The 26707-nt window shown below is 46.0% G+C and overlaps 1 protein-coding gene across 1 annotated transcript in view; it reads left to right on the forward strand.

Moving 5' to 3' along the window:
* Positions 1–3397: 3397 nt before the first annotated feature.
* The window catches only part of LOC144170109 (uncharacterized), a gene marked incomplete in the record, with an annotated part of 189025 nt that continues 165715 nt past the window's right edge, over positions 3398–26707 (forward strand). Inside the window, 1 exon segment of the mRNA XM_077699680.1 lies at positions 3398–3974.

Raw genomic sequence — 26707 nt, forward strand, 5'->3', positions numbered from 1 at the left:
TGTGATGTTGTTTAGCTCGACATCCGCCTTTCGCTCGCTTTTGGATCAACGTTACTCGATCGCCTTGTGGTGTTAACGCCAAATTTGACCTCCAAAATTGTGTTTTTCTTGTCAGCCTGAGCTACCGTCTTTATTTTTATAGTACATGCCAAGTGTTTTTATATCTTTCTTGCACAATATTTGATACCTTGGAAGCGATCTGTATGAGGGACTCGCCAAATTACACTGCATGTCGTCATAGCTATAGGTGCAGCACGTCACTGATTGCTTACGTCGTGCTTACGCAAAAAAAAACATGAGCGAATTGCCGGCAATTTGTGCAGTCGAGAATAGGGCCCCAGCATACGAAATTAAAGCAAGCACAAAAAGAACAGAACTCTCGCTGGCGCAGTTTCAGGCAGGGGGCGCACCAGCACTAAGAAGGCGGGAAATTTGTATTACATGGGATGTTAGCAGTGAGTGAATAACGGCGGCACAGTCCATTATGGCGAATCACTGCTCTGCACTTCTGACAGAGCTCTTTCACATTGAGTGGAACGGCTTTTTTTTTTTTTTTTTTTTTTTTTGCCTAAGCGTCAGATGTGCAGAGTTGACTTGATCTGGGCTCTTTAAGCCGGCCGGACGTGATTGTTGGTGTCGCTAGATATGGACCGAGACAGCATTTTTTATTTCTCTTTTTCGTTTTTGTGCTTTTGTCGCGCCCGCCTCTTCTGACGTCGTTATTAGCCCGGTCTTTTATTTGTTTCGGTAAAAACAATCGAACGTGTATTTTAGTTTAAAAGTATACGCTGGTGCCCTGAATTATGTACTAATGTTCTGTTTCAAATATGCCCGAGTTTTCCGTTGCGCGGAACACGCACGTATGAGCTGTGCCAAAGGTGGTATTTTTTAATGCGTAGCGTTATTTGCCAGTACCATCCCAGCGAGGACCTTCTAACGCCCTGCATATGCAGATTTCACGGAAGTTCTACCTTTAATCGTTTTAAAAGCGTAAATGGAGATAGTTGCTCGAACAGAGTTTTGAAAAACCAAAAATAAGATAAATATAAAAAATAGCGAAAATAATGCCGATTTCGGGGAAGTTCCATATTTGATCGTTGTAATAGCGTAAATGGAAATAAATGGTCCGATAGAATTTTGAAAAACCAAAAAATAAGAAAAATATAAAAGTAGCGAAAATGGCGAAGTGTGCAACGCTCTGAATTAACACAACAATGCATATTTCGCGGAAATATCCCATTTAATCGCTATAATAGCGTCGCACAGAATTTAGAAACACCAAGAAGCTTGGCTGTAAAGAATTCAAACTTTAGACAAGCGGCATAAGAATGTTTCTCATTAGTAGACAATTCTCTGAATTTTTGTAGATTTCTTGAATGGTCTTGTCTACTTATTCTTCGTATTCATGCTCTTTCCTATAGCATAAATGATGGTGCATAAACATCAGTGCTTTGAGTCGAGGGCACAGACCAGATGGGGGCAGTCCTTAGTGCTTGATGCCTTGAATCTTCCCGGCCATTTTGCTGGATCGTTCTTGGCCTCCCTTGTCTGAAAAATGTTTCGAGATCCTGTGGAGTTGTATACTGTAGACAAAAAAAAACATTTTGGTTATGGCAAATAAGTTTTCGTCTACAACACGTGGTTTTACAGGGTCTATAATAGTCTTCAGATAAACCACACCTAAAAGGTGACTCCCCCCACCCCCAAAAAGAAATCGACGCCCACAAGCCTTCCGGAAATCACCAAAATATTCTTCGCATATTGAAATTATGCGCGAACAAAACAGATATGCTTGGCATAAAAATAGCCATTTCATGGTTACGTTTAAGCGTCATTGACGCGAGGGAACAGAAGACAAGGATGTACGAAGGTGATGTAAACCTTGTGCAAAAAATTACCTCATTCTTCTCTCGAGTCGTGGATATTTTATTATGTCGTTCTCCTTATCGACAAAATTTCGGGCCTGTAATCTTCGCAAATATTAAACGTGCCGTATGTCGTTATCACAGCACCTAATTATTCATTTACATTCAGTGATGTGCATTGCGGAAAAAGCGCTTCCGGGATGCTGCCTTATGTAAGCTGAACAAGCCCGAGAAAGCGCATAGCATATGTTAATAAAAAAAAGGGAAAGTGTGGTGCTTTGACTTGTGATGGAGCACTTTGACACAACCGGTTCCAATACTCCGGACTTAAAGGAGCCATGAAGAGAAAATACAACTTCGTTTAATTTTAAAGAACTAGGATTCATTATCTCACTCAGCTCCATTACAGCCACAAAAGATGTTTTTTTAACGAACAAAAAGCAAGAAGTATTTAAAAACTTTCAAATTTCGCGCCACAGTGACGTGTTATGAGCATGAATGACGTCATACGGGCCAACAATAAAACACAATTTTCAGTGCGTTAACTGCACGTTAGCATTCAAGTGATGCGGTCAAACGGAACTAGAGGCCACATTACAGACGTCCAGTCATGTGTCGTCGCGACAGGTCAGTTAGGCGGCCGCCAATCGCACAAACAAGGTTCCATGACGTCATAAAAAAGTTGCGGGAAATTGGCTATGGGGTCGCGACTGCTTCACACGTTTTCTTTAATATCTCCGTTATTTGTTCGAAGATTGCGATGATATCGGTATCATTGTTATCGGGACTAAACAGCCTTTCTATTAAACCCAACTTGTATTTTGTCTTCATGGCTCCTTTAATCATCAATCTTTCGTTGAAGCCCCCAAACGCAAATCGTGCCACCCTAGTCCTTATTTTCTCGGGGGCATCAGGTGGCCGGAGCCGCAGAAGCCGTTATTTTATGGTCACATTGTTTAGCGGAGGATTTACTGCAGGAAGTTTCGAGCAGTGATCCCCCACGCCGTTACTGCTTAAGCATGAAGCAGTGCCACCTGACAAGATAAGCACTGCATCATTCTATAATCCACACGTCTTATTCTAAATCTTTCTCCCTTTTGCTGCAACGAAGGGACAGAGAAAAGAAGCCACAAATAGTACTCCAGTTGCCCGCGGGTGCCGTAAGCAGTTGGCAGCACGGCACATTCGAATAACCCTCCTCCTGCATGGTCGATTTGTTTTATTCTTTGTTTCCTTTTTCTCTTCATCTTTGTTTTCTCTGCGCTGGTTTCGCTCTCGAACACGGTGTCGGCGGCCAGACTGAATGGCTGGCTGGACGCCCAGCCTATACCAAGACTCGGCGAGCGCGAATGAAGCCGTTGAAAGAGAGCCGCAGAAGCCTCTAAAATGAAGAGTGAGAAAGCGGGCCGTGTACGAGGTGCCCTACTAGCTGCTGAGCGGAGTGCGCTGAATCACCCTGCCTCCGGTCAGGCCGCTGGCCGCTGCCGCTGTTTCTGCTTTCGCCGGCTTTCGTGTTACATACTTGTTTCCCTTAGCGCCTCTTCGGTGGCGGACTTAGCGGATGGTTGACCGCCGAGAGGAAAAGGCTGGCGGTGGGTGAGGGGCGGGCGTAAAGGAGCCTCTTTCTCGCCCCTTACCGCACCGTTGCTCGCTGAGCGTTCTCTGCACTTTCCCTCAAACGCTCTTCCTCCCCGTCCCGTGATGGCTGGTCGGGCGCCGGACGAAGGCGAAAAACGCGTGCTCCTCGCATAACGCATTCGCCGAAGAGCGGGCGCTGATGCATCCTAGCTCCTGAACACTGACTGCCTCGCTCGTGGAAGAAGGAGTTCCATCGTCGGCCGCAACCCACACGCGGTCTTGTTGTCGGCGCGTACGCGACCGGTGGCTTTGTGTCCACGACAGAGTGTGTTTTGCCGGCGGTGGTGTTCACCTTGGATACATCCCTCACCGGCCGCGCATCCCGGCGCCTCACGCGTGCTGGCCACGAGCTCGTGACGCCTGGAATAGAGGGGCAGCCTTGACTTGGTCGCCGCTAGCAAAACAATCGTGTCCTCCTGCCACCCGCATTGGACGCTGACCGCCTGTCCCTGAAAAGACATGCTGCGTTGAGTAAGTGCCTCCACGTTTCTACTGCTTAGGTAATAGCGCATGTGAAGGCCGTCACCCCGCTGACTTTCACTACAGTGAACTTTTTCATCTGCACTCGCGTTAAAATGGCATGAAACCGGGAGCCTTGTTCGCAGGGGAACGTAATTATTTTCTCGCTGCTCGTTTTGCTGCTCCGTTATTGTTAAAAGAACGGGAAAGCTAAGAGCAGGCTTCCGTGCTGTTGAACCATTGCCGCATATTTAATTTATCAGTACTGAAAGGCACAAGGATGGCAACCTTGTACGCAGGAGAACATATTCTTTTCTCTCTGACCGATACGTTGCTCCGTTCTTGTTGGGTAGTACGGCGGTAAATGTGAAACATTTCCCGCCAAGATCATGCTTACACCTTGTTAAGACGATTGTGGCTTCTTTAAGCGATCAGTATTGATTACTGTAAAAAGATAGATTGAATTATGCTTCCTTTATGACCAAACATTCCGACGAGAAAAAGGTAGCTTGCCCTCTGTCACGGTTTGAATGCCACTCTTTACATTTCTTCTTGAGCTGAAGAGGGCTAAAGACTACGACAGTAATAGCTTTCGGCACATGCTTTTATGCGAACAAACATACGAATTCGTATTATGGAGCCTCTCGCAATATAGTTGTGTAGACTTTATTAAGAAAAGGCAAATCTTTTACAGCAAAAGACCACACAACATATCCGAATCTGCTTCCACAATTGCTCTGGCATCGCAGAGGCACGCAGCATGTCGCCGTCAATGCATTGGTCCCTCAAACTAAGTCGTAATATTCATGTCATCGCGATGTGGGCTATAAAAATTTAGTTTTATGGAGCTTATTCTTATCAGAAATCGTAGATTTTCTTTCTTGATCTGGTAACGCTCACTTACAAACGGCAGCTATGCTATTAGGGAGTAACGCAACATCGTGACCATGGGTAAATAGAACACATAACTGTCAAATGGCTCAAATAAATTTTCGTCATGAAATTAAGTAAAGCTTATAAAAGAATGGAGTGGTGAATGTTTTAGTATGTGAACGACTAAAGAAAACATTATTGCTGAATGTCTGAGCAGCCGAATCGCTCCAGTTGCCTTGCCTAATCTTGGTGGAAACACTTCCAGTTAATATAGACTCATGAGCCCAACATTGCTCACTAACTAATGCTGCACTTGTGCACTCTGTTCCCGGGTACCTCAACATACGCTGTAAAAAAAGCACACCTTATATGAGGTGCATCTTCTAGTCATTTACTTGCTCGGCCGACGTTTCTAAATTCTCTCAACGCCACAAGGAACATCATATAAAATCTAAATCTTGGCTTCACTTGCAATTTCCTGATTTGAGCGTTGTCATTCTTGTCGGCTTCCGTATTTGCTATGCATGCTATTGTCACGGACAACCGAATGCCATAAACCAAAGAACGTTTATTAGGGGCGAACTTGTGCCCAAAGCAAGACAAAAAGAACCAGCGTGGCGTTCACGTTGCGGAGCACTCCCCAACTGCACCCGCGTGATCCTCCTCTTCTTTTTCTTTTTCTCGACATCTCAGCACGTGCTCACGCGACCTCCTTCGTTTCCGAGCGCTCGCGACCGCTGCGAGACTAGGAGCGCACGTGCTGGTGCGACTCGCATTGCGCCAGTGCATGTGGAACTATTACGGTCGGAAACATTTCAGCTGGGCTGTATTTCCTGCTTACTTCTTCCACGTCCCAGTGCTCCACGGGCGTTACATATGGTGGTGTGGTTGGTTTTTATGGCGAGGGGTTTGTTACAACACTTTTATGGGCTAGCGGGTCGTAAGTACCCTTGCAAAAGGCTGAGAAACGAAAGGCTCTTGGATCGGACTTTATTCCTGGATTTTTTTTCCAGACTCCTTACAAGTTAATGCAACGGTGTGGGATAAGTTAGCGCGAACACAACGGCAGACATGGCGAGAAAAGAAGTATGAACAAGAGCTCACTGCAAGCTGAATTTTATTTTCAAGAAGGAAGCTGAGTGTTCACAGGCCTCCGCTCAGACGAACGCCCGTTAATACAAACGTTCTGTCCATGGTAACTGAGCCGTGTTAAGGCTAGGAGGTGAAGTGTGAAATTCCAGCGTCTCTTTTTACGACCTAATCCCATAAATGGAAAATAGAAATGATCACCTGAGCACAATGAGAAGGCCACAGGACGTAGATAAAGTAGGAACAATTTTTCATCAATCCACGTGCCTCCATTGAACTTGCGGTAATAGGTGTAGCGCTCGATTTTTACAAGAAGTAGCGGTATCTCTCATGTCGACCCAAGAAATCAAATAGCGCAACTCATGCTATCAGATCTGTTTTTCCACATCGTGCAATTAAGAATGCACTCTGGCGATTATACTAGCAACTGTTTGACTTCCGAATATTAGATTTATTTCATGGTTAACGCCAGTCCCCCCCCCCCTCCCCACCCCGCCCTCTTTGTCTTTTTTTTTGGGGGGGGGGGGGGAAGAGAAGGGGCGTTCTTTGATTTTAAAGTACCTTTATCGGCGAATATTTCCCCTTTTTTAAATTATGGAGTGACTATTTCCAAATGGCATTCGCAAACTGATTAGGCAGCGAATTTTTAAAGTACCCGGAATTTTTTAAATAGTCCCTGGGGTCTACAAAAAAAGTTCTACTGAGTCTACAATTCGTCAGTGCGTACCATATTCTATACACATTTTCACCCCTCAAACGTAGCCCAGGATGTCTTCTTTTTACACGGAGAGGTGAATGTTTTAGTATGTGAACGACTAAAGCAAACAGTATTGCTGAATGTCTATTGAGCAGCCGAATAGCTTGGTTGAGAGGCAACATTGTAAAAGCATCGTACAAATTAGTTCACGGGCAGACTTCGATGGCACGTGAGACCGCGCATAGCATTGCGAATTATGTACTTTTCCCTTTTACTGTACCATTACAGCGTGCCGTATCATGGACAGCCTGTCATGCGCGTTGCAAATGCTCAAGGTGGAGCTTGATGGTATTTTCCCCTTCACATCTGAAAAAGCCGTGTGAAGCTGTATATGTTCTCTCTATGTCCGTCGTTCGTACATTATTTCCACGAACTCTTCCGTTCAGAAAGTATCCCTGCTTAACGTTTTCTGGCCCCTTGCTTTAGGCAATGCACAGCCAAGCTGCTTCAACTTTACGTTGGCTCATTATTATCCCTAGTCAGTACATTCGACTTGATGCAATAAAAATCAAATCGCGGCCTATTCAGTTTTGTAAAATGATTATTCGGACATCAGTCGCCATGGTCCCAGCGTTGTTCGCTTGTTTATTCCGTGGTGGCGGTGTGAGATATGATACGGGAAGCAACCTATCTGTGTCAACCCAGGCAACATCAAATGCTTTCATCAGAATGGCAGGTCATTCTATAGGTAGACAAAGTTATTACGGCAGCTAGCTTTCACTCATTTGTTGAAAAAAAAACTGCGCAACGTAACGCCGAAGTCATTCAATACTTTTGAAGGACTTTGGTTTCGTATTGAACCATGAAGGACTAACAGTATGGAGGTGTACAGGTAGAATGTCCGATGTTTACACGGATGCAGTGCGAGTGTTGGCTCTGTGTAGTTTTTGTCCATTTACTCATGTCCATTTGTCCAGCATGAGAGGCAAACATTTTGGTACTTCAACGGCTCCGCGTCAACAAGTCTGCAATGGCAATGTGTCCTTTCAGCGGGATACCACGAATTCAAGAAGTTTGGAGCAGATCTCAGCTAGTATAAGTTCAGGACTTATATGACGAACCTCCGAAGTGTGTTATATGTTTTGGTACTCAGTGACTGCAAGAGAAGTAAAACTACCTGGTTTAGGCGCATTTTCAAGGTATAATATTCCTCTAACAATGCCCAAGCGACCTTCAAGTTTCTGTGTGCGTGCGTTTCACACAATTCAATCGCAGATCTGAAAAATAAAATGCCTGCTCCCCTTCGCGAGTTCTCAAAATTAAGCGGAGGTTTCACGTGTTTCGAAGCGGCAGTCAGCCATTCGCCCATCCCTCTTTTTCGCCGAGAAAAAAATTTCGCGGTTTTGCTCGTAACTACTCTTGGTTATAAAGCCCATGGCCTGCTCGAAAAATACACTGTGATTCGTATAATGTGCGTCAGCTGGTACCAGAAAAAACAAAAATTCTGGATGTTGCTTGCTATATCTTTGTATTCTTTTGGAGTGAAATGGTAATGATAATAATTGTAATAATAACAGTACAAAGTTAAAGGCGGTTTCGGTGGCTCATCCACAGAATATTGTGCTCAAGCAGCATAAATGTGTGCTTATAAAGCGTTATAAACCTCTACGAGTATGTGCTACATTTTGTGTTTGCATCAATGTGCTAAACTTCGGAGTGCCCACACGGATTTCTCGTGGCCGACATTCCTAGTCTCCTCGTGCTTTAGCATTGATTGATTGATTGATTGATTGATTGATTGATTGATTGATTGATTGATTGATTGATTGATTGATTGATTGATTGAACTTCTCGATTCCCTAAATGACTCAGTTCACCAGCTGCTTTATAAAGCGTTGTCCGATAAACCTCTGTGGGTATGGGTCTCTGTCGGTGAGTTCGTTGGTGCTTGCGGCGCTTGGTCCGGCGTATCTTTTGTGTAAACATTTCCGACGATGATCCCGATTCACTTTCGATATTTATTTCACCCTGCGCACGGGGGCGCCGTTTCTCATAAGGCGAAGAGGCGAAGAGGCAGCGTTTGTAGTAACGCGCCGCGTAGACACTATGCCCAACGTTTTGCCTCAAATGAGCAATTCTCCTCAACGAATTGTCCACACTGTGGGACCAAGCCACGCTCGTCCACTCTATGTGGGCTTGTCACCAAGATCCCTTTCCCTCCATAGTTAATGAAAAGCTGTGGGATGCAGCGCTGGGCAGCTCGAACCGAGAGGTCCAGATACTTCCAGTCACCCGCGCTGACAACGTCGCCGCCGGCGCTAAGCCGATGCCCACACCACTTCCATAAACCCGCTTAAGGCTCAATAAAGTGCTGTTTCTCTTTCCCTCCTTTCTACGCGGCATGAGTAGGTAAGGCGGCGGCTTCGGAACCAAGGAAACACAGGTTCGACATTGGCCCCGACAGCGTTATGTTTACAGCGAAGCTTTTAGCCTCTCGTTTGACGGAAAATTCCGTGTCGTAAACAAAAAACCCAGGCAGGAACCAGCAGTTTTCGCCCAAGACGCCGAGCACATGCGGCAGGCTAACCAGGCGTGCAGCTTACAGCTTAGTATTCGTGTAAAGAAAAAAACAAAACAAGCATCGAAACCGCATAATGCATGATAAGGTGCCGGTGAACTATGGGACCCCACCCCCCACCCCCATGTGTTCTGTTAAAGATTAGGTTTGCAGCTGCTCTTGAAAGGAGAGGTGGGTTGACGTTTTTTCTAGCGCTAGCGCATGCGTCAGGCTAGGCTGGACCCAGTTCTCGGCCAAGACGCCGAGCGCATAAGTCAGGACCCAGCATTTGCCGCCAGAGAAGCCGAGTGCAAGCGACAAGCCCAAAACAACGAGGAACATTTCGCACTCTCCCCCATCAGCATGTGTAGTGGTTTACAATAGGTTCGCTGGACATCCACTTTCGCAGGGCGCGATGGCGTCCATTCTTACTTTTCGCTATAGCTCCTGAGCAGAGGCTTTATATAGACAAAGAGGAAATCCATAAGCTATTAGTGCTTTCCCTCTAAAACTGCTTTATACCCGGCTACAGGATTATGGGATCCCTTTCCACCCCCCCCCCCCCCCATACCAGGTATTTTCCAAAGGGTTGAATGGCCAAGGTCAGTCGGACAGATTAAGGGAGTTCTACGTTGTCAAAGCAACGCTGCTCTTGGTCATGATGAATACTGCTCCGCACCACCATATGTCACGCACCGTGGGGTGGTATTTGACAAAAACTCGGCGCACCATGCCAGAAATATTGGTTTCCTTGCTTGCTGGCTTATAGATGACTCTGCATTATCGCACTTAATGTGCTGAACAGCGTTTTCGGGGAACGGTAAACTATCATCATTTTCCCAGTGAAACACAGCCACTTATCGCAGTACAGGCGGACAGTAAACCGTAGCCTCGGTGTGCCAAAGATATCTTTTCCGGGCCTCCCCGACAATCATCGAGCGGAACCTGAGCGTTTCTTCGTTAGCAACGGCAAACACCGGAAATCACTGAGCGCCCCTTTGTTGCCCTTCTCGAAAGAAGTGGCGTTGTGTGGACGCGGACGTCCGGTAACGATGTCCTTGTCGGGCCTTAGCGCATTGTGCCCGTAGCGCAGGTAATTGGTAAGAACGGCGCTGCTAGATGCCAGAAGGATGTCGACATATCTTCCAAGAACGGCTGCAGCTGGTCTTCTGATATCTGTTCGAAATGAATTCATAGTCAGAGACCGCGTAAGTGAAGGGAGGCAGGTATGTTTGTCAGGGATGTGTTGGGTGACGGCCACTTTTTTTGCAATAGCACGTCCGCTTTCATTAAAAAACAAGCTACGGACGTCATAAAACTTCACAGCGTTTGCTGAAACGAAGCGCGGCAGGGCAGTCTAACATCTTTTGTTCTTTACTAACTGCGGAGCTGTTATAGGATAAACTCCTCGTTTTTTTTTTTTTTGTCCGTAGAACGAGATAAGCCATTCCCTCTACACTTCGGCACACCTTTTTCTGTCGGCCAACTGTTCACCTCCGGCGCTTCATATTTAAATATAATGACACCTTCTCAGCAATGCATATATTTTACGAGGGGACGTCAATTTTAAGAAGATCGCTGAAGGCTTAGTCTTTATAAGGTAGCTTTCTCACATTGTGAGTTGCACAGTGAAGCCTAATCATAAAGGAAAATATAGGCTAACTCCCCGCTGACGCAGCTGAAGAAGACCACCGACGATGATCGGGCCGCGGTCGCAGACGGACCACGAACACCGCGTCACGGGAAACGCAAGACGTTTGGCATGGCTAGGCCCTGCTGAATGTTTACCCGGGGCGACGGTACTCCGCTGGTCATGCACCTTTTCCGAGTGTATTTGCACTACATATTTATCTTTAGGTGGCCCCTGTCAGGCATGTGATGGCCTGCTCAGTGCCAGTTACAGGATTTTGCGAGGTTTGGGTCGGAAGTGCCACCAAATGTGAGGTTCCACTACAATCCAGTAGGACGACCACGTATGCGATTGTGAACTTCAGCCGAGTCGTAGCAGTTATTGCACACAATGGAAACAGGACGTCAACTACTTAACCTGGCGGGACAGTGCTCTAGCCAATACTTTTATTCGTCGTTTGGCGGCGTGTGGAAATCAAATACGTCACTTACAACTCGAACGGTCATCGTGACATGGTTGTTAGACATTTACATCGCACCGAAACGTAACCGAACCTAACCTAACCTCTGTGATTTTGTTTGTCGCCTTCGCCACAAAGACTCCCGCCGCAACTGGTAATTAAGTCCGCGCCCTTGTGCTTATCAAGACGATACGTAAGCCGCAGAGCCAAAGCGTTCGACTACGCGCCTGATGTTCTGTCATCGAGCCAGTGTTGGAGTATTAGCGCGTAATCTGGAGTTGTGAAGTTTGGAACCCGCACGAGATGCGCACAATCTCCACGATATTGTGTCTTATCTAACGGGGATACTCCATATTTCATTCACACACATATAAAAGATCCAACCCCTTACCTCCGCTCCCAAAGACATTTGCAACCTAATACGTGAATTCAAATTCAGCGCACGCTGCATACTTAGACAAGTGGCAGGGACACTGAAACACACAAACCATACGCTTTTCCGCAACGGATGGTTTGTCTGTTGCACTCTCCCTGTCAGTAGTGTAAGTATGCGGCGCGGGCTATACTTGAATGCAAGGCAGTACCAACTATCCCCTAAACAGGCCTTTGTTAACCGAATACTTGTCTTACCCATCTCCAAGCCCATGAACCTTGCCTACAACCAAGGAAAACAACAGACCCGGGTCCGTCTGCTGCAGTACACGGACGTCGCCCAATATGCCCCCATCAATCAGTGCATGCACTGGCCGTAACCTGCTCGCACTAAGTCCTCCTCGGTACTAAGGCCTCAACGGATATGGGAGGTTTCAGACGAACGCTACACCACTGTGACCATATCGTGTTCTGGGAAAGTGTGCTGCTTTTTTCTCAGAAGGCTTGTCTAGTATTGCATCTATCTTGTCAGGTAACCGATGTCATTATTTCGACCTGACCAGGCAACATCCCGGTCCTGAGGAATACGTAAAACAAAATTACGTGTGTAATTGCTACAGCGTGCGGAAGGGGTTCACGAGAACGGGTACCTCATTCGCATAAAACCCGAGGAAAACCGAATACCTGTAGACACGTACATCAAAGAGCGTTTCAATTCAATTTAATACGCGTTTCAATTCAATTTAATACGCTATCATTCCCCTTTTTGTTTTAGAAAGTCTTACCTTGGTTATCCATAATCCGTCGCTATCTCTTAATACAGCGAGAAAAAGGAGAACAAGGATAATAGAAAGGAAGAAGAGAGACAATGCTAAAAAATAGCAGGTGCTTAAGCGCCCTGCGAGCTTCTTTTATGTGTGTGCGTGTGTGTGTCCAAAGCGAATAGCTATATTGCAGAAAGGGATTTAGGGGGCGGACGAGGGCACATAAAACACCGACAACAATACTGAATTGCAGTGATAAAAAAACCCGCGGCTTGGAACGAAGGATGCGTCGGCCGACAATGCACGGCTCGTTTCACAGCGGCTCGCGTCCTGTCAGAGTCGAGGTCACGGTCGTGAGAGCGCGCCAACAAGTGCGCGATCTTGCCCGTGACTCTTCCTGGATTCAAGACCTGCGGAGGGGCGGGCGACTACAACGCTAGACGAAACCGGCCCCTTTCTGTCTTCGACGCTGGCCGTAGATGATACGGGTGCGAGACGAGGCAGAAAGGTAGAGAAGGGACAGCATATCAAGCAAAAGGCCGTGTTATTAGCAAGAAATCCGTGTTGTGTGCTCGGCTTGCAAGATGCGTCACGAGGGACGCGGGGGTTAGTCACGCGATCCCAGCGAAGATTGTTTTGTCATGCCGGTTTTCTAGCTATATTCTGCATCTTCCTCGTGTGTCTTTTTTCCCTCTTCGCGTGAGAGACGTGACAGGCGGGAGTGAGTCACGAGCACGCTTGCTGGTCGTGAGAGTGAATCGTTCGTTTCGAAATAAGTGCACCACGCGGCACGATTTCCTTGTTGGGGCGCATAACTCCTTATAAAGGTACGGAATAGGGCCGACAGACACACGCTTCAGCTGTAACGCAGACGCTTTCTTTTATAATCCTACTAAACTGCGCCGAGAAAACGAGGCCGTTCAAAGAAGAAGAGCAAATAGCTATTCTCTCGAGGCCTGTTTTGAATAGGAAGACATCACGCCCGTCAAACTAGAAAGGACAGCCGGCGATTCGGAGCACGAACGCTGTAACGCCCGCTGGTGCGGGGATACATTATTTCTGGGAGGCGTAACAGTTATTACGTTGTTCCATCGCCGCAGGCAGAGATAAAACGCTGTTAAAGTACGGGATGGTTGCTTTGTCCAGCTGCATTCTTTGTTTTAGTTCCCATTCGGTTCAGAGCACCTGCGGCGGCGAAATTCCGTATCCTTTTTCATTTCACTTTCCGCCCTCAGGCGATGTCTTTTTTGTTAGGTTACAAACTGCGCGGCCGACGGTTGCGTTCGGAACTTGTTCTTATTCGTGTTTTGGTGCGCCTATCGTTGCTTTAAAGCGTGTTTCCTGTGTTACTAATGGACATTTTCGGGGCTGTTCTCCGACGAAGTCATCCGTGACGTGCGAAACAAACGAAAAAAAAAAAAAAAAGAAGGCGGCTGGCAGTGTTCGCACGAGCCGTCGTCAAAGCCGGCTTCCGTTCAAGGCTAAATAAATTTAGACGAAAGCACAAAGGTGTGAGCTTTGGACACGCGTGAGTGACACCTAACTGCGGCGTAATGACATAACGACGTAAACGGGACAAACGATAGGGAAGTTTTTGTTCCCAACGCTCACATTTTTCTCTGCGTAGCGCGACGCTTCCAGCGTGCATGAAGCTGTCTGCAGAAATCAATGATAATGCCAGCACACGCAGCGCGAGCAGTAAAAAAAAAAAAATAATAAATAAAAGTATAAATCTGAAACGCGCCAGGCTCCTCCGTAAGCTTAAGCGAGTCTGACATCGTAATTTGGCAAGAACAAAAGCTTGTAGCGAAGAGAACCCCAGGTGTAAGCGACACACATACATACGCAGTAAGTGAGCACAGGGGCGAAATACCCATTGGAAAATTCCCGTGGAACCACGCTTTCACGGAAAAGCCAGACAGGATATAACAGGCAAGGGGTAAACCCTTTGATGACGGTGTGTTTTCCTGAAATAGTAGCACGCTTATGAAAGAAAAAGGGCATTCGGTTCGGGAACGACTATTGTCTAACCAGTTTTTAATGCAAAAGCATTACTTGATTCGGTAGTTCGAAAAACGGCGTTACTAAGATACGGGACACAACATGGTATACCGCGTGAAGCGTATGAAAGTGTAGTAACAGACTAGTCACGTCGAAGAAGACAAGATCTTCAGGCCCATACCAACCAACCCACGCATGACACGTACCCGGTAGAAGAATAAATAGATTGGCTGCAATGTTGATCTGGAGGAGGAGGAAAAGGAGAAAATGAACGGAAATGCCCGGTTTGCTACCCTGCTCGGGGGGAGTGGGGTTAAGGGGGCTCGCGCGATAAAAGAGAGGGCGGTCGATAAGGAGGAGACAAGAACAGAGCGTCATTTGAAGGCAATAGGCGATATGTCGAAGGTGATGTGCAGTGAACGTTACATTTCTGCCGCAGGCTGTCCGTAGAAATCTACGAAATGACGTTTTCGCTGTGGTTTCGAAGTGTTGCGCGAAGCGCGCATTAAATAAAAACCACTGTCCTGCAAGAACTTACCGTGGCATAGAGTTCAGATTTGCTAAGAATGTGAGGCATGTGGTGGGTGATGTGCTGACAAAGCCTACAGCGCATGGGTTAATTCCAGATCCTGGAAAAAGGACAATGCTTGCGCTACACAAAGCGTTTACGCGTGGTTCCGGATGTCCTTAGAGAACGAAATGCTGGATACAGTTTAAATTTGGCAGCAATTGGGGACATTTCGGTGTTGATGACTGAGCGAAATTTTAACGTTAGGTCTTGGTGAGGTGTTCTAAGAAAACTTACTAAATACTGGCGGTATACCAGGCGAGTAGCATTGCACACTGTCTGTAAATAGCTACATGCAACGGGAAATTGAGATTTCGAAATATTTATGCTAGAACACAGTCCATGTGTTCTAGTCACTCCTGGCCAAGGGTAAGGGGCGCGGCAGAGTCAAGACACGACAAGAATAATCTCGCAAGTGCAAAGCGCTGTCTACCCACATGGTTTTAACATAAAGCTTGCTCTGTTTCTGGCCAGTGGTTGTGGGACACTCGGCTGCGATAGGACGCGTTGAACGACGTTTGCTTAATATCGAAAAATGCTCTTCGCATTGACAGCTTCCCTAAAAATCGGGTTGTATTAGAATCGTGAGCCTCAAAATTAATATGCAGAAAACCAAAGTAGGGCTCCAAAGCCCCGGGAGAGCACAGTGGTTTGGGATAGGGGGCGAGGCAGTGGAAGTGACAAGCGAATATATCAACTTAGGCCAAGTAGTGAGCCCGGATACCGTCCATGAGGCAGAGATAATTAGAAGGATAAGAACGGGGTGGAGTGCCTTCGGCAAGCATTCTTAGACAATGCATGGCAGCCTACGACTGTCCCTGAAGGGGAAAGTGTATAACAGCTGCGTCTTACCGGTACTCACATCAGAGGCACAAACTCAAGGCTCAAGGGCTCAAGGGCTCAAAAAAGCTGAGAATGACTCAGCGAGAAATGGAACGGAAGATGATAGGTGGAACATTAAGGGGCAAGAAGAGAGCGGAGTGGGTCATGGAACAAAGGCGTGTTGAGGACATATTAGTAGTAATTACGAAGAAGAAATGGACGTGGGCAGGGCTTGTAATGCGAAGGCAAAGATAATCGTTGATCCTTAAGGATAACAGAGTGGATCCCTAGAGAAGATAAACGTTGCAGGGGGCGGCAGGAAGTTAGATGGACAGATGAGATCAAGAAGGTTGCGGGGATAAATTGGTCGCTGTTAGCACAGGACCGGGATAATTGGAGATCTATGGGAGATGCTTTTGCCCTGGAGAGAGCGCAGACAGGATTATTATTATTATTAATATTATTATTATTATTATTATTCAATAGTGACCGTATCGAAAGGGTTCAAAATAAGTTCCTTTCTATCTTTAAGCACCGCTTCCGTCATGTGCAAGACGACGCAAACGGCATCATGTCTCTTCTGAAAAGCATTCCTTCCCTTCGGTGTCGACGAATGCGAGCTGATATTATCTTTCTCTATAAACTTCTTCATGGTAATATTTTGTGTGACGAGTTGGTTACACTTATCAATGTCAATTTGCCAAATAAACTTTTCAGAAAATTTCCAGCTTTCAGACCAGTTGCTTTAAATAGCCGACGCTCGTCCATCTGCCGAATACAATGTGCATATAATGAATATTCCGTTCGGCTTGATATATTCCAGAGCTCCTTTACTTTGTTCTCTAATGAGTTGAAAACTGTTGTAGCTTAAGTCCTTTATGTCATTCCAAATTTATATACTCTATGTATTATGTGCAAACTGTTCTTGCTTGCTTTTCACTTTTTCTTGTTTTGTGTTGCTTGAATATTTGTACGTTTTAGTGTCAGTGTTGGTAATGCTGAAGCTTTCCCCCCCTTTTTTTTTTTTTTTTGAACTTCCTAATATGTTGTTAGAAAACCTTGGTTACATACGTATACTCTATGTCATGTTGATTCAATATTTGCTTGTATAGTTCCTATTTTTCACATCTACTGAACGTTTCGCTGGCCGAGTGGCATGGCTTGCAACACTAAGCCTGCCTTTTCTTTTTTGACTTTCTGTTCTTTTTTTTTTTTCCTTTTTGCTTTCTAAGATTTCTGTAACTATTTTTACTTTATTGTTTATGTCATACATATAGTTTTTGTGTGTTGTCTTGTCTTAATTGTAGTGTTTTTTTTTTTTGTATGGTGTACCAGTACCAAGACCCTAGGGTTGTTCCTGGGCACCGAAAATAAAGGTTGATTGATTGATTGATTGATTATTATTATTATTATTATTATTATTATTATTATTATTATTATTATTATTATTATTATTATTATTATTATTATTATTATTATTATTATTATTATTATGGCATTGTGGTACCTCACTAAAGTATAATGAACTCTCTCCCTTCTGTTATGCACGTGGGGATTACATTGGCTTGTATAGCTTTTTTTCTTCGTTTGATTGGTCGGAAATTCAAGAACTTCCTGATTGCAATGCACAGGTCGAACGGTTCACCGAAATTGTCAAAAGCGGTATGGACCAATTTATTCCCAAGTATAAACCAAACCACTCCAAGTACCCACATTGGTTTTCAAAAGAACTTCGTACGACTCTTAAATTAAAAGACCGCTGCCACAGAAAGTATAAGAAAACCGGGAGTGACGAATGGAAACAGAACTTCTGCTCTTACCGTAAATTATGTAAAAACCTTTATGAGCGGGACCAGCGCTCCTATCTCGATTCTGTAGAGAGTAGTGCGAATTCTCAGCCTGAAACATTTTGGAGATACATCCGGTCCCGTAAGAACAACTCACATGATCTTATCAATCTTGTAGATTCCTCTGGGGAAGAAGTTCATAATGTCGCCAACCACTTTGCTCAGCACTTCAGTGCCACATGCGGCCAGCGTGACGTCTCTGAAATGAACATATTGTTAAATCGCGTACAAGGCTCCAGCTTAGTGCTTTTGGACGAGCAGTTCGTTTTGGAGAGCCTAAAGCGCATGAAACCGTCATTGTCGTGTGGAGCTGACGGAATACCTCCAGCTATTCTCAAAACATACGGCAGCATTTTTGTACCTGTTTTGACGGTGATATTTACCCAGTGTCTAAAAACAAACGTGTTCCCTCCCGCGTGGAAAATGTCTCGAGTCCGTCCTATTTTCAAGTCAGGCTCCAGATCGGATGCAACAAACTACAGAGCAGTTTCTCTCCTTTGTGCTTGTTCCAAGCTGTTTGAGACAGCGCTGTACAAATTACTGTCAAGTTCTGTACAGAATTTTCTTGTAAGTAAACAGCACGGCTTTATATCAGGAAGGTCAACAACAACTAATCTCTCCTGCTTTATGGAGCAGGCCTCGGCAGCCATTTCTGAGAGGGGCCAGCTCGACGTTGTCTACTGTGATCTGAGTAAAGCATTTGACGTTGTCTGCCACACGCTGTTACTTAAAAAGCTTTTACAGGTAGGAATTGATACCCCACTCGTGGCATTGTTGGGTAGTTATCTAGATAACCGGTTCAGTTTCGTTAGCGTTAACGGGCAGACTCTGCTCTGTACAGATCAACAAGCGGTGTGCCTCAAGGCTCCGTGTTGGGGCCTCTCTTGTTCTCCATTTTTGTTAATGATGTGTCAGCCGCAATTAAGATGTCTTCTTTCCTTCTTTACGCTGACGACATTAAAATATTCAGACGGATTGAGTCCATTAATGACTGCATTGCCCTGGAGCAAGATATATCCTCATTTTCCAAGTGGTGCTCAGACAATAGATTAAATCTTAACTCTACAAAAACAAAGGTCATGTCTTATAGCAGGAAAACGAACAGCACTTTATTTTGCTACAGTATCAACGGTGGTTACTTGTCTAGAGTTGAAGAGATCAGAGACCTCGGCGTACTTTTCGACAGTGCCTTAACTTTCTCACCTCATGTCACTCAACTTACTAGGCGGGCGCTACGCTCTCTTGGGGCTGTATGCAGGTTTTCTCGAGAATTCCGGTTTCCTTCTTCATTCCTAAAACTATTCAGAACGCTTTGTATTCCGCAACTAGAATATGCTTCTGTCGTTTGGAATGGAACCTGTAGTTCCAACTGTCAACGTATAGAGCGTGTAAACACCAAATTTTCATCAATATTTAGGCATCGTTTTCCTTCGGAGCCTATCCCTATAACGGTTTCTCTAAGTTCCCGGCGGACCCACTCAGACCTTCTTTTCATGTACAAATTGCTTCATGGTATTATTTTATGCCCGGAACTACTTGAATCAATCAGTTTTCGCGTTCCACAAAAAGCTACAAGGCTCGCCCACCCTTTTAAAGCAGCAGGAGCTCTCAGCACACGTTCTCCTCTTCAAAGGATGCAGCATCTGCATAATGTTCACTCCGAGAAGCTCGATATCTTTCAGCGTCCTCTTCGGGAGTTTTTGGCCGGGTTGTCAGCTCTGACACACTAGGTTCACCTTGGCAGTGCTTTTTTTCTTCACTTATCGTCCTGACGTGTGCATTGACTTCACCGAGCTTGTTCTTGTTCCTGGTTATTCGTGTATTGTGCTGATACTGCGACTGTAATTATCGTAGAATTTTTCTTTTTCTGCCGTTTTTATCATTAAAAGTTGCCATATTCACTTCATGCGTCCATTTGAAACTGAAAATGTACGCTTCCCGAATCTTGTAAAAACTTTCTTCTTTTCACTCACCCTTCCGTATAGTTACGCTTATTGTAAGATGTCTTCGTGCAACTGACCAGACATTACAATTTCTATTGATTGTGTAATGTTGCCTAAAATTACACTATGGTATTTTTATTCTTCTTTGAAGTTGTAGTTTCTTCTTATTTTTTGCTCACTCACTGTTCTTTTGCCAGCTGTTGATGCATTTCATTGCTGTCTTATACCTTGTCTGTGCGCCAGCACGACTTGATTGTGTAAAGTCGGTTGGATTGCACTATTTTATTTCTAATCTTCTTTGCCGTTTTTGTAGGTCTTTCTTTCTTTTTTTTTTTTTTTGCTCACTGAGTGTTTATTAGCAAATTGTTGATGTACTACAGTGCTGCATTTTCCCCTCTGAGTGCTCCAGCACGAAGGCCTCCGCTGTTCCTGGGCACTATAATAAACATTGATTGATTGATTGATTGATTGATTGATTGATTGATTGATTGATTGATTGATTGATTGATTGATTGATTGATTGATTGATTGATTGATTGATTGATTGATTGATTGATTATTATTACAAAAGGTTGCGCAAGTCTGCTTTCTCCTCATTTTCCAAAGTGTGTAATACCCCTGGAAAGCCTTTATGTGAGTCCCACGTAAATCGGCAGAATGCGCAAAAAGGTACACACGCAACCGAATGAACAATGCAGAACAAATACATTGATTACAGGACCAGCGCGGCTGAGGTCCCATCACAAAAGCAGAATTGACGCACGGTTCGGTAATGGGACGTGCTGATGACGTCGCACAATTCGGGAGGTAATGGGGGAATGAGTTGCGAAATTCTACTTGCGGCTCGACCACGGCGCCTCCCTTTTCGATAGCACAATGCACCGCTTCTGCGCCCCTTCAATGCTTTTGTCTGTATACCAATGTCGCCCAGAGTTTTCGCTCCCGTTTTTTATTCCCCGGTCAGAAAACGGTCGCAAATAGACAGAATGAAAAAAAAATTTAAAAAGTTTTTTTGGTCCAGATTGGTCAATGGGGCTATTCCAGGCGACCCAATAAAAATAAACAAGCGTGAGCCTTGCCACACAAACCTAAATTTAGGGACAAACATGTTCACAGCAAAGGAAAGGCAGAAGACGAAACAACCCAGTCGTCCACTCCGCGCACAGGCACATAACTGCAGTCACCCAGCGGTACCAACGCAATCTTTCCACATTAAGAGCCAAAGAGTCAAGGGACCGATGGGAGCCAATAAAAAGGAAACGGAAAGGAAGTCAACTCCTTACCGCGCGCCCACGGCTCCGAGAAATTGTTTACAGAGGAAAACTACTGATTCGTTATTGCAATTTCAGCATTGCTCTTGTTAGCAAGAAAAGAAATGTTTGAAAATTGTGTGCTTCTTTTTTACATTTTACTCCTGCTTGGGCTCTGTAAGCCCGCAGTATTGGATAAATGACATTTTGTGTGCATGTACGAGTGCGCGTGCGTCTGTGTATGCACGAGGCAAAAATAGCCGCAGGTGGGCTCCACCGCAATGCCCCAGAACGACTAATCGACGTGACCAAATGGTAAATTTGGCGAATGACGAGGCACACCTAGCGATTAGAGTAAAAAATACGATCTACGCATGTACAACAGCGCAAGGCGTGCGCTGTTGTTCCAGCGCAGATTATATTTTTAAATCAAAGCTTTACTACGCTGGTCGAGGCGAGTATCACCGTTTCCAGCAATTTTACCTTCATTTGATCGCAGCTGCGCCGTCATCCTTGCAACGCACCACGTGACTCGCCGCGCCGAGCTCCACCGCCGCCGCGAGGCCGGGCCGTCTTCTCTGAGCGCTGCGCGGGAGCGGGAGGTTTTAGAGCCAATGGAAGTGTTTGTGCTCGTTGGTTCATACTTCATACAAAAACAGCGCTCAAGAATGGACACAAAGGAGGAGGCTATGTGTGTGTAGTGCGTAGACTCCTCCTTTGTGTCCCGTCTTGAGCGCTGTTTTTGTATGAAGGTGTTGAGCCGTCTTCAGCTAGCGGCGCCCTACCACCCCGCGGATATCGCCCGACGAGCTGCTTCACTGAAGACGGTCTGGAATGCAAAGCGCGGGAAGCTAGCGGCGGAGACTGAGGAAGAGGAGCCGCTCGGCTTGCAAAACACCAAAAGCGGGCTTATAGCCAGGCTAAACCAAGCTTTCGCTTTGCATACCCAGAATTAGCTGAGCTAAGCCGCAGTCATTTTTTTTTACTCTAATCGAATGCTGGCGTCGTCATTCGCCACATTAACCCATTTGTCACACTGATATTGGTTCTTCTGGGGTGTTGTGGTGAAGCCCACCGTGTGACGGAAACCAAGTTGCAGACATGTCGATATTACGTGCATGCTCCGAAAACGCGCTCAGCTGGGCCCACCGTCTGCTAGGCTGTTCCTTCTTAAGAGCTTCATGCGGCAGAAAAATCACTGCTCGCGCACGCTAGTTAAAGATTTGTCCTACTGTTTAAGTGCGTGCCGGGTGTACCGGGTGGGAGCAGTGAGCGTGAGACAGTGTGCACATGGTGTTTCATTTGAACAATTTCAACAAATGAATCATTTGAACAATTTTCTCAAGCCAACAGCCACCTCGTTAGCGCCGAAACTTGGCGCAAAGTACAAATTTCGTGTCTATTTGGTTTAAATAACCTGTGTGATTGCAGTTTCTTAGTTCTTCTGCAAACGAACCAAAGCATTCCTGGTCTTCTCACCAAATTTGCCGTAGTGTTTTAAATGCAGAGCATTTCAGTAACTCACGATGTCACCCGCGTTGACGTCCGTAGTCGTAGTCCGCACCCCTCCCCCTACACTATAAAAAAAAATACTATCCGGCGCCTGGTTTCAATCCCTCGACCCTGCGGGCGGAACGCAATGTACATGGTGCTCTACACATTGCGCCACAAAGCCGACACAGAATGGGAGGCTACGAACGCGCCTTATATCCTTGACTCATTCAAACTACGTCAAGAAGCTGCTGATACAACGCATTCACTACCACCAACTCCCCAAACACTAAACGTTAACGCAATACACCCACCCCCTATGCGACGCATTTACTCGAGTCCCCCTCGCGGGGAGATGAGCCCAATTTTTTATAGGCGCGTACCTGTAAAAAAAGAAAGCGCTGTTCTTGTTTTACACCATCTCCCGGTAGCCTCTCCGCTACGCTGGTGATTTGGCAATTTCCAGTTCTTCGCATTACATGCACGACCCAGGTCCACATCTTCTTACTTCAAGCAACGATGCATTCCACTTGAATCTGCGCCCTGATCCAAGACGCTCGCTTCTATCCCGAAGCGTTGCTGCTATCATCCTTCGTTCCATGCCTCGTTAGGCTGATCCAAAGGAAAAGGGCGGAGCAGCAACACAAATTCATGAGTTCATTAGACAGTAACACAAGCGACGGCAGGCCGAGCGCAAGTCGACCCACCGCGAAGTCGCCGCTAAGCTCAAAACTCGAGCTGAACAAAACTGACGAAAGGCCCGGAGGCCTAAGTGTGCCTTCCTTATGCATCACCACCCCTCTCAGCCCCATCCTAAATCTCTCCATGTGACCACGCCATATACTGTTTTGCAGTAAAATGTAATAAAAAAGGTCCTGGGTCTTTCATATTTTTATGTACCAGGGCTTGTATTGACCCTGAAAAATGTCTTCTCAGCAGAGAATTTGTGTTTAGAGGTAAAGCTGACTTTGAGGGTATCGGTGTAAGCCTGGGCTTTGTAAGGTTGCTTTTCCCCATTGCGTTTTGCACAGTGAAGCATGGCTATCTACGGAGGGAGTATGATTACAGAAAACGGCTCAAACACTTGTGTTGCGTAAAGTATCCCGAAACAATTTCTATTACATTTAGCCACTAAGACGACTCTAACATTGCGCCGATTTCCATTTATTTGTCATAATTATTGCACTGTGACGTTGCAAACGTTACATAACTACTGTCTTCGGTCAATACATGGCGATGTACGGACGGAGTATGGCTACAGAAAACGGCTGTTACTGTCGTTTTACTGGAACTGTCCAGGAACAAATATTATGACAATTAACCGCTAGCACGCCTCTAGCATTGTGCACAAGAAAGAAGCCGAAGATAAACGGAATCTTCGCAAGGACAACCCACAGCTCCGCTGTTTCAGAAGATTTCACACTGGGTGAAACTGGGTGTAATTTTTTATTCCCAGCTTCAGCCCAAAAAATTACAGGGAATAGTTTCCTATGCATTAATTAGCCATTCCTTGTTTAAGCGCGATAACGACAAAACTATGCGCATAAAGGTAAGTCAGAAGTTCAGCAAACCCGACATAATATTTTTGTGGACGAAGCGCAAAAGTAGACACAGGCCGAGACAAGAGATGGGACGAGGAGCGCTCGTCCTTGTACCATATCTTGTCTCGTCCTGTGTCCACTTTTGCGCTTCGTCTACAAGAATGCATCGCCACTCATGACATCATATTTTGCGCATGACTAAGCGAACAAAAGATGGGGACGAAGAGACGGACACACATTGCGCAAACTTCCAACTAACTTCATTTGTGCCATCTCATGTGCCCGAAGAGTGCCTTCTGCAAATGCGTGCACGTCAAGAGAAGTTATCAACTACGTGATGCCGTCGCGCTGGGAAAGTCAATTCGTTGTCGGCGAGTGTTGCCGATTCGGAGGTAACGCGCTTATCGCTTAGTCAAGTAATCGCTTCGGCTGTCGTAATTGCATTAGCAGGCGTGCCGTGCCACGGTACACAATCTTGTCGCAATTAAAAATAGGTTAGCAGCCGGAAGTTTGGCAACGGAAGACCAGGCGATTGCTAGATTAGGTGAAAAGTGCGTTAGTGCCCCTTAGCTTGCACTTGCTGCCACCGACGAGGAAATGACTTTTCTAGCAGTGGCCTTTTTCGGCCATGCTCAGTATTTAGGGACACGCGCCGCCGAAACCTGATTGCGCCCTCTCCCGGCGCTTCGCTCGTCCGGGGGGGGGGGGGGGGGGGGGGGGCGTAACTGAATGGCGCAGAAAACAAACGGCCGCAGTTTGATAACGAAGACAGCTAGGAGAAAGCAGTCCGGGATATCCGTGGCATGGCTACAGCGGCACGCTTTGGCAAAATTGTAGGCTTGTATGACTAACGTACAAGGTTCCCAGCGCGTCTAAACGTAGTTGTTTATCCTAGCTGTGTTCGTTACCAAACGGCGTCCGTATGTTTTATGCGCCATTCAGTTACGCCCCCCGGACGAGCGAAGCGCCGGGAGAGGGCGCAATCAGGTTTCGGCGGCGCGTGTCCCTAAATCCTGGGCATGTCAGGTACACGCATGCGTTTCGGTGCTATTTAAAAGTGCTGAACGCAGCATTTCATTTTTGCGGCGATAGGAGGTAAAAAAAAAAAAAAACATAGGAGGAATGTGACAACGATAGAAACAAACTAAATTTAAAAGCAAGAAATCAACCCCAATTAAAGAACAAATCTTAGGAGCCATTTCACTGTGCAAAGATGGGTGACAGCGACTCTTTTTAGCACACGACATAGAGATGACACAGAATTTAGGCGAACTGAAGGTGTGGACAAATTTTAATCTGATGGCACGGGACCTTACTCTTGCCCCTTATTTCCCTTTCCGCACCCCACCTTTTGAAAGCTTCGCAATTTCATCTAATCTACCTAACGTTCCAATCTTTTTACTCATTTTTTTTTCTTCGGGGCTATTGCAAATGGCTTATCGAAGCGGTGAGCGCAGGCGCGAAATCCGCGTAAGTCTCATTCCGTGCATCACTTGCTACAGAAAGGTAACTATCAACCACCGTTACTATGAACAGCCCTTCCCTCTACAGTCTACATCAGCCCGCCCGGAATTTGAAAATTTCGCGGGAAGCCGCCGATGGCATGCGTCCGCGCTGCTTGCTTAATCGATACAGGTCGCCGGTGAGTGGACGCCACCGCCTACAAACGCGACCTGAGTAGCAATAACCAAAATAAAGTTTTCTCTCTGTCTACCCCCATTCCCTTCCTTTCTCCCAAAACCCGCCCCGATGCCTAAGCTGCCGTTCCCAACAACCCACCCCATCCGGCTTCTTCCTAGGGGGGACACGGGGGGTCCCCCCGGGCCCGTCCCCCTGCCGGTGGGTCGCAAGGTAGCTTTCCCCGTTAATTTCTCTCCACCTTCGGGTGGACAAAATTCTCTTTGCCCGTTGGCCTGTTTTTGTACTATTGCCATTGGGTATAACCGGTTATACTACTGTGGTACCGGGGAGCTATGAAAGCTCCGTTTACTCGATGTCTCTAGGCCTATACGCCGCTGCAGAGCCACAAGGTATGGTACTCTGAACTGCATGCATCCGTTCATATGATTCTGCAGTTCGCACAATAATGCTTAAGCCTTGTATTGCCAATTCACAAAGAATGGTACGAATGGAAAGACATCGCTGTGACTTTCTAATGAACTGGACGAACGAGCCATCAGATAATTTCACATACAATGGCTTACATAAGGATATATCATGGAAATGAATTCTTACAGCCCAGCACGCCTAAATTTCCCTCCTAGAGCCGTATACAATTGACCTTGTCGGGGTTGTACTATACACCGGCCCCGATGAAAGTATCTGGCGGGTGTCAGCTAAATGGCAGCGGAGTAGGAAGGGCCGGAAAATTCCCGCTTCTCAGCGGCGCTAATGTTGTTCCTGTGCCGTGCGTGCGGACGTACGTAGAGACATATTTCTACAAGATCCCAGTTATTGCACATCCTGGGATGAAATGGCTGGCGGTAAAAACAGGGCAGACGAGCAAGACAAAATTTAAGGGGTTAAGCCTAAAGTAAAGCGCAGCAACGCAGGAAAAGATTTAGATCGTCGCGGGTCCTGCCTCTTTGTGTCAGTTTTCCTGTGCATGTTTAGAGTGCGGGACAACTCAAGCTCTGCGGCGCCCCTAGTAGTTTCACTTGGCTGACTACAAACAGAACGAGATAATAAGACTAAGTTGTTTTTACTGGCTGATCCCACGAGAGATGAGATATGCGCGGACACTCGCGTTGCTTTTTTATTTTTATTTCCTTTCTCATATTTTTGCGTTATGCGCAAGTCATGTAGTAGCCCGAAAGTTTGGTTCGTGTGCTGCCAACTTG

This window comes from Haemaphysalis longicornis, unplaced genomic scaffold (genome assembly GCF_048455015.1).
Source record: "Haemaphysalis longicornis isolate Haplotype H1 unplaced genomic scaffold, Haemaphysalis longicornis Haplotype H1 scaffold_2, whole genome shotgun sequence".
NCBI classification, from domain to species: domain Eukaryota; kingdom Metazoa; phylum Arthropoda; class Arachnida; order Ixodida; family Ixodidae; genus Haemaphysalis; species Haemaphysalis longicornis.